Genomic DNA, 6502 nt, shown 5'->3' on the forward strand with positions numbered 1-6502 from the left:
TGATTCTGGGATCCTGTGATCCTGGGTTTGTTAGATCACCTGGGAGTGGGGCTTTCTCTGTGTGTTGTAGGACTGACTGCAGAGCTTGTGCCCAAGGTCTGCTCAGGACACTAACCCAGACAGACCGGAAGGAACCCGAGTCACTGGACTGGCAGAGTTCCTATGTGCCTGGTCCTGCTAGTCCCAGTTACTCCCAGTGTTGGGACAGATGTTGGTTCCTGCTCACCTCTGATCCTGGGTGTGTCAGAGATCCTGGGAGTGGAGATTCCTCTGGGTGTTGTGGGACTGGCTGCAGAGCTCGCGCCCAAGGTCTGCTCTGGACCCCAACCCAGACAGACAGGAAGAAACCCGAGTCACTGGGCTCGTGGAGTTCCTGTGTGCCTGGTCTCGCTGGTCCCAGTTACTCCCAGTGTTGGGACAGATGTTGGTTCCTCCTCACCTCTGATCCTAGGTGTGTCAGAATGCCTGGGAGTGGAGCTTCCTCTGGGTGTTGTGGGACTGGCTCAGAGTATCATTCTTGTATGAGCATTATTTACCACCTGGAGACCAAGTATTCAAATGCCCCACACTATGGGCGTTCAGATCACCATACTCTAGGTTCTGTTCCCTCATTGACCATGCCTGTAAGTAACCTTCTGCATTCAGAAGGCTGAGATGAGCAAGGGATAACCCCGAGTTTAAGGTTAGTCTGGGCTATGTAGGGAGTTCTAGGTTAGCCTGTGCTACAGCATGAAACCCTTTCATAAGTAATCAACCCCCCCAAAAAAAAAGTAGGAAGGAAGGAGGGAAGGAAAGATAGACAGATGAATCAAGGAAGGAAGAAGGGAGGGAGGGAAGAAGAGAGGGAGTAGGACACTCTCTTACTTGTGCTACCTGTTCTTGTTTCACAGTATCTGTTAGAAGATAGTTGATAGCTGGTCCTCTGATTGTTTTCTTAACTCTACGTTCTCTTTCCTCCCCATCTACTGATGTTGTTTTACCGGGTGTCTGAGACCTTACTTTGTTAAATTACTATAACTTAATTTTCCTTATACAAAAACCATCTGTGTACATTTACTTCAGTTCTTCAATACTGACTGTGCATAGTATTTTATAGACTTAACTGGGTTTATTTTAAATGCTCCAAAATTCTCTAAGCTTGTATCGCATGGGCATGGCATGGGAAGAAAAAAAACATTTAATTAATTTAAAAATAAACATAAATAAAATAAAATCTTTGTTTTTTAAACAATGAAGACAGTCTTAGAAAATTAGCCTGCAGGTATAGTCAGTGACTGAGCAGTTTACCTACATCATCAAGAACCTGAACTCTTCTCATTGTTCTCCTCTCTCATATTTTAGATTGAAGAATCAGGAACCAGAGCAAGTGAGCCAAGATGCTGCAGTGCCTGCTAGTTCTTCATCACTCTGACTAGAGGACCATATGCTCTGCTTCATGTAGGTACCTTAAGAAGATTCCAAAGAAACACAGCTTTGAGGGTAGTGGGGTTCCAGTACATCTAAAGGGTGAAACTCTCTGTATTCCAGCTCCAGCATGCTTCCTTGGCACTCCAGCACAGTCCACGAAGCGGCTGGCTAGAGCTTTGTTGTCCCAAGAAGCAACACTATCTTCATTCAATTCAGCGATTACTTCCTCCCATTTCACTGGACTCTCAATGAATCAGCAGTCTGATAAATAACTGAACTCTTCCTTGGGGATCAATAGCATTGACTTGTCCTAGCTGCTGCCAATAAAGCAGGCTTCACCATTGAAAAAGGAAGTCAAGTCCATACTGCAGCCCCTAGCAGCAAGGAAGAGACCAGAAGGACTTTATTCCTTTTCAGCCTTCAATTTTGAAGAAGGAAATATCTTCAGAATATTTCTTTTTACAGCTGCATACTCCAGTGTTTATATAACAACATTAGCATTGCTAGAGCTGGATCCTAAGAAAAACTGGGCTGTCATGATTCCTTGATGATGGGAATTTTACTTGAGAGCAACTTTGCCTCACAAGGGGAATTTTACAGCATCTGGCAACGCTGTTGGTCATTAAACTTGTGAGCAGCTAAAGCATTTAATGTCATCTATTGGGATCATTTCCTGGAGCTCCAACGGCAACTGATGCCATTGTAGACTTGAGTTCTAGAACCATTTTTAAAAATGTGTAATGTTTTAGGTCACTAAGCTCCTGTTAATCTGTAACAGCAGAAACAGAGCATCCAGGCACAGACTAACACTGAGTCAGAAGAGAATGAGTCACAAGAAGGATGCTTGAATAATTCAAGGGCACAAGGAATGGGAACCAGATCCAAATAGAGGTCAGACCTAGCCGGGCATCACTCTGACCCTAACACGTGCCTTGATTCCATAGATATTGACTCTCTGGCACAACAGCATTAAATGGTGACACTGTCAGGAAGTGTTGGGGCCATGAGGGTTGCACCAACAATGTGCACATGGAGACCAGAGTTTCAGAAAGGGCTTGGTGGGTAGGTAAATCCTTTCTGTCCTCCCTCCAGTGTGTACCATGTGAGAACATACTAACACAGTGCCAAATGTGACAACCAAATACAGTGCCCTCTCCATCTCTCACTTCATAGAGCAGGGAGAAATAAAGCCACATTATTAGAAGTCCTCACATTTCAGGCACTTTGTTGTAGAAGTAGGACTAGGCTAAGATAAGCTCAAAAAATAGGAGATAGTGCCATTTCCCATACTAAGATAGGAACCAGACTTTAAATGTATTTATTTTATAAATTTTGGGTATTTTTTGACTGCATGTATGTCTGTGCATGACTGGAGGCCAGTCTGTGCCCATGGAGGCCAGAAGATGATACTGGATCCTTGAAACTAGAGGTACCAACAAACAGTTGTGAGCTGCCACATGGGTGCCAAGAACCGAAGACCCCATCCACTGTAAGAAGAGCCAGTGCTCTTAACTGCTCAGCCATCTCTCCAGCTCCAGGAACATGGGTTTTTAATGAAATTTGTTATACATGTGTTACATTTGGATACATACATTAGTCAGACTTGCTAGCCTCACAACTCTGTGAGCCACTTCATTTAAACAGAAACACAGACACACACACACACACAAAGACATATGCACAATACACATCCACACAATGTGCACACAGAGTTCTCACCAATTGTATATAATAGATTATCAACAGATTTTATTTTATATCTTTCCCTAATATTGATTAACAGAATTCAGTCAAATAAAATTGCACTGTAGTTTATTTTAAAATGAGATTTTTCAGAGCCAACTTATAGGGACTGGGTAAGTGTGATGTTTTTACTTCTGAGTTAATTGGAATAAAGTGATTTTAAGAAAAAGTACCAACATTTTAGGCCCTGAACTTTGTGTGTGTTGGGGGCGGGGGGAGCTATTCAGTTGGCACACTGAACCTTGTGTGTGTTGGGGGGGGGGACTATTCAGTTGACATGTGACAGTGACCAGCACTGAGATGCCTCCCAGCTTTCTAGAAATTAGAAAACAAACCACACAGAATCCTGAGCACATGAGTAGCCAGGTAAATGTGTCTTAGGATTTAGAAATAGCTGTGCAGTTTTATTTTATTTTATTTTTTTTTGCATATATGTTTTTATCTGTGCACCCTCATGCCATCGCCCATGTGTAGGTCAGAGGGCAATGGGAGTCACTTCTCCCTTTCCACTGTGTGGATCCTGGTGATCAAATTCTTGTCATCATCAGCCTAACTAACAGCAAGTGCCTTTGCCCCTAAGGCACCGCGCACTTCCAACAGCTGTGTTGTTGCTTCAGTGACTGAATTAACTAAAGGGACATAGGAAACTGTATTTTAAAAACAATTTCAGACTCTAAGGGGAATTCATAAGGAAATTTCTAGGATAATGGAACTATTCTTCATGATAGAACTATCCTTCTAGAGACATGTGAATTAGACATTTGTCAAAATTCAAACATGTACAATATAACAAATGGTGAACATTTTTGCACACAGTTTTTAAGGAGACAAGCTAGAATGTCTAGGGATCCCAGGATGCACCACAGACAGCAACATATGAATCCATTTATCACAGATCTATAGATTTATCACCTCCTAAGAGAAGGTGGGGTAGAAGGCAACATCTGAGTAACTTTGGAGAACCAAGATTTTGAAATTTATTTTCTTCTTTTATTGGATATTTTCTTTATTTACATTTCAAATGTTATCCCCTTTCCAGGTCTCCCCTCTGGAAACCCCCTATCCCATTCCCCTTCTCTCTGCCTCTATGAGGGTGCTCCTCCCACCCACCCACTTCCACGTCGCCTCCCTGACATTCCCCTAAACTGGGACATCGAACCCCCTCAGGCCCAAGGGCCACTCCTCCCACTGATGTTCAACAAGGCCATCCTCTGCCATATGCAGCCGGTACCCTGGGTCCCTTGGAGAATCATTTTAATTGAATGTTTCGAAGACACTAAAAACAGTGTTTATGGACATCACTCTTCACATGGGGTAGCAAATCTGAACTTGGAGCCAAGTTTCTGTCAAAGTAAGAAGTGCTAAATGTATTGCTGGGGAATGATGGCATAACCCTCTCAGCAGCATTGGAGCCATGCGTGCGCGTGCACATGCAAACATGCATTTGCTAGCTCTTTGCACTGACTGAACAGGTCCATCAAAGTGAATATTCAGCACTCAAACCTCACTGGGAAGCCTCAGGAACTGGCTCAGAAGCATTCTCAATGGCCATCTCTAGAATGATTCTAGTGCCAAAATATTTAAGGATAATATTGCTTTAAATAAAATAATAAATGTACATTATATAAAATACTGATTACACAAAGGATGGAATGAATAAATAGATATTGCTAAGGCCTAGGTAACTGTTACCTGGCTAGCCTGCCATTTTGTGCTGTTACTAATGTTATAAGGAAACTTTCTCATGTATTGTTTCTGCTGTTACTAGGAAACTTTCTCATATGTTGTTACTGCTGATACTAAGAAACTTTCTCATGCCCAAAGAGATTGCATGTTCTGTTACATTCTGTGCTTTTGGAAACCAGTCACAATAGAAGACAGTTAGAACTGCTTTCTTACAGTTAGCCTCAATAAGCTTGGACCCCAACCAAACCACCCAGCAGCACTTCCTGCACCTGTATATGAGCTTTTATGGTGTTTGCCTTTATAAGCTGCCCCTGGGATGGAACCCAACAGTTATGTAAGGAAATGGACCAGAAATTCCTTACAGAACATTTAAAATTATATAAGTAGAGCGAACTTATTTTTCTTTCCCTCTCTGAGCTTAGGCAAGTCCTTAGTGACTTGCTTCCAAAGACCAGAGTATGGGGAGAAAAAAATGATGTCACAGTGGAAAAGCCAGGTAAGTACCACCATAACCAGGAGGTAAGGTCAACACCATCATACCAAGTCATATGGACAGTGTGTGTGCTCTAACAGCAACTACGGACAAAACTGCGCCCAGCCTTTGTGACTGTCCTCAAAGCAACTCTATAACTATGAGCAAAATACCAGAAAGAGACAAACTGAAGAATAGTCTACCAATGACTGACTAATACACCCAAGACTATCAAAATCATAAAAGCAAGACTTAGAAACTGTCAAAGATGGAAGAAGATTATGAAAACATAGTGACTTAAACACACATGGGACCAAAGAATGGCTCTAGATCAGAGAAAGGCTGTAAGTGGGAAAATGGACTAAGACTAGATAATGCCCTCAGCTAGTTGCATTAAACTAATGCTATCTTCTTATGGCCTCAGGTGTCATTCCCCAGGTGTCATCCATGTGGGTTTTTTATTAGATATTGTCTTTATTTACATGTCATATGATTTCTCCTTTCCCAGTCCCCCCTCAAAAAAATAAAAATAAAAATAAAAAACCAAAAAACAAGAACAAACCCCTGTTCCCTCCCCCCTCTCCCTGCTTGCCACTCCACCCTCTCCCACTTATTGGCCCTGGCATTCCCCTACACTGGGGCACAGAACCTTCACAGGGCCAAGGGCCTCTCCTCCCATTGATGACCGACTTGGCCATCCTCTACTATACATATGCTGCTGGAGCAATTAGTCCTACCATGTGTACTCTTTGGTTGGAGGTTTAGTCCCTGGGAGCTCTGAGGGTACTAGTTAGTTCATATTGTTGTTCGTCCTAAGGGGCTGCAAACCCTTCAGCTCCTTTGGTCCTTTCTCTAACTCCTCCATTGGAGACCCTGTACTCAGTTCAATGGATGGCTGTGAGCCTCTACTTCTGTATTAGTCAGGTACTGTCAGAGCCTCTCAGGAGAAAGCTACATCAGGCTGGATTGTCCTTCCTTCAGTCTCTGCAACTCCTTCTGTGGGTATTTTGTTCCCCCTTTTTAAAAAGGAATAACATGTCCACATTTTGGTCTTCCTTCTTCTTGAGTTTCTTGTGGTTTGTGAGTTGTTCTTCATGTATTCTGAACTTTTGGGCTAATAACCACTTATCAGTGAGTGCATACCAGGTGTGTTCTTTTGTGATTGGGTTACCTCACTCAGGATGATATTCTCCA

At 42.7% G+C, this 6502-nt stretch overlaps 2 long non-coding RNA genes across 2 annotated transcripts in view; one reads left to right on the forward strand and one right to left on the reverse strand.

The window, feature by feature from the left end:
- Positions 1–2053, forward strand: part of LOC116100863 — a 30854-nt gene extending 28801 nt beyond the window's left edge. The window contains exons 2-3 of the long non-coding RNA XR_004122697.1: positions 1342–1437; positions 1528–2053. This is a non-coding gene — a long non-coding RNA (uncharacterized LOC116100863). The remainder of the gene's footprint in view (positions 1–1341; positions 1438–1527) is intronic.
- The window catches only part of LOC116100862, a 5996-nt gene extending 3894 nt beyond the window's left edge, over positions 1–2102 (reverse strand). The window contains exon 1 of the long non-coding RNA XR_004122696.1: positions 1292–2102. This is a non-coding gene — a long non-coding RNA (uncharacterized LOC116100862). The remainder of the gene's footprint in view (positions 1–1291) is intronic.
- Between the last annotated feature and the right edge of the window lie 4400 nt (positions 2103–6502).

This window comes from Mastomys coucha, unplaced genomic scaffold, assembly GCF_008632895.1.
Source record: "Mastomys coucha isolate ucsf_1 unplaced genomic scaffold, UCSF_Mcou_1 pScaffold21, whole genome shotgun sequence".
In the NCBI taxonomy this organism is placed as follows: domain Eukaryota; kingdom Metazoa; phylum Chordata; class Mammalia; order Rodentia; family Muridae; genus Mastomys; species Mastomys coucha.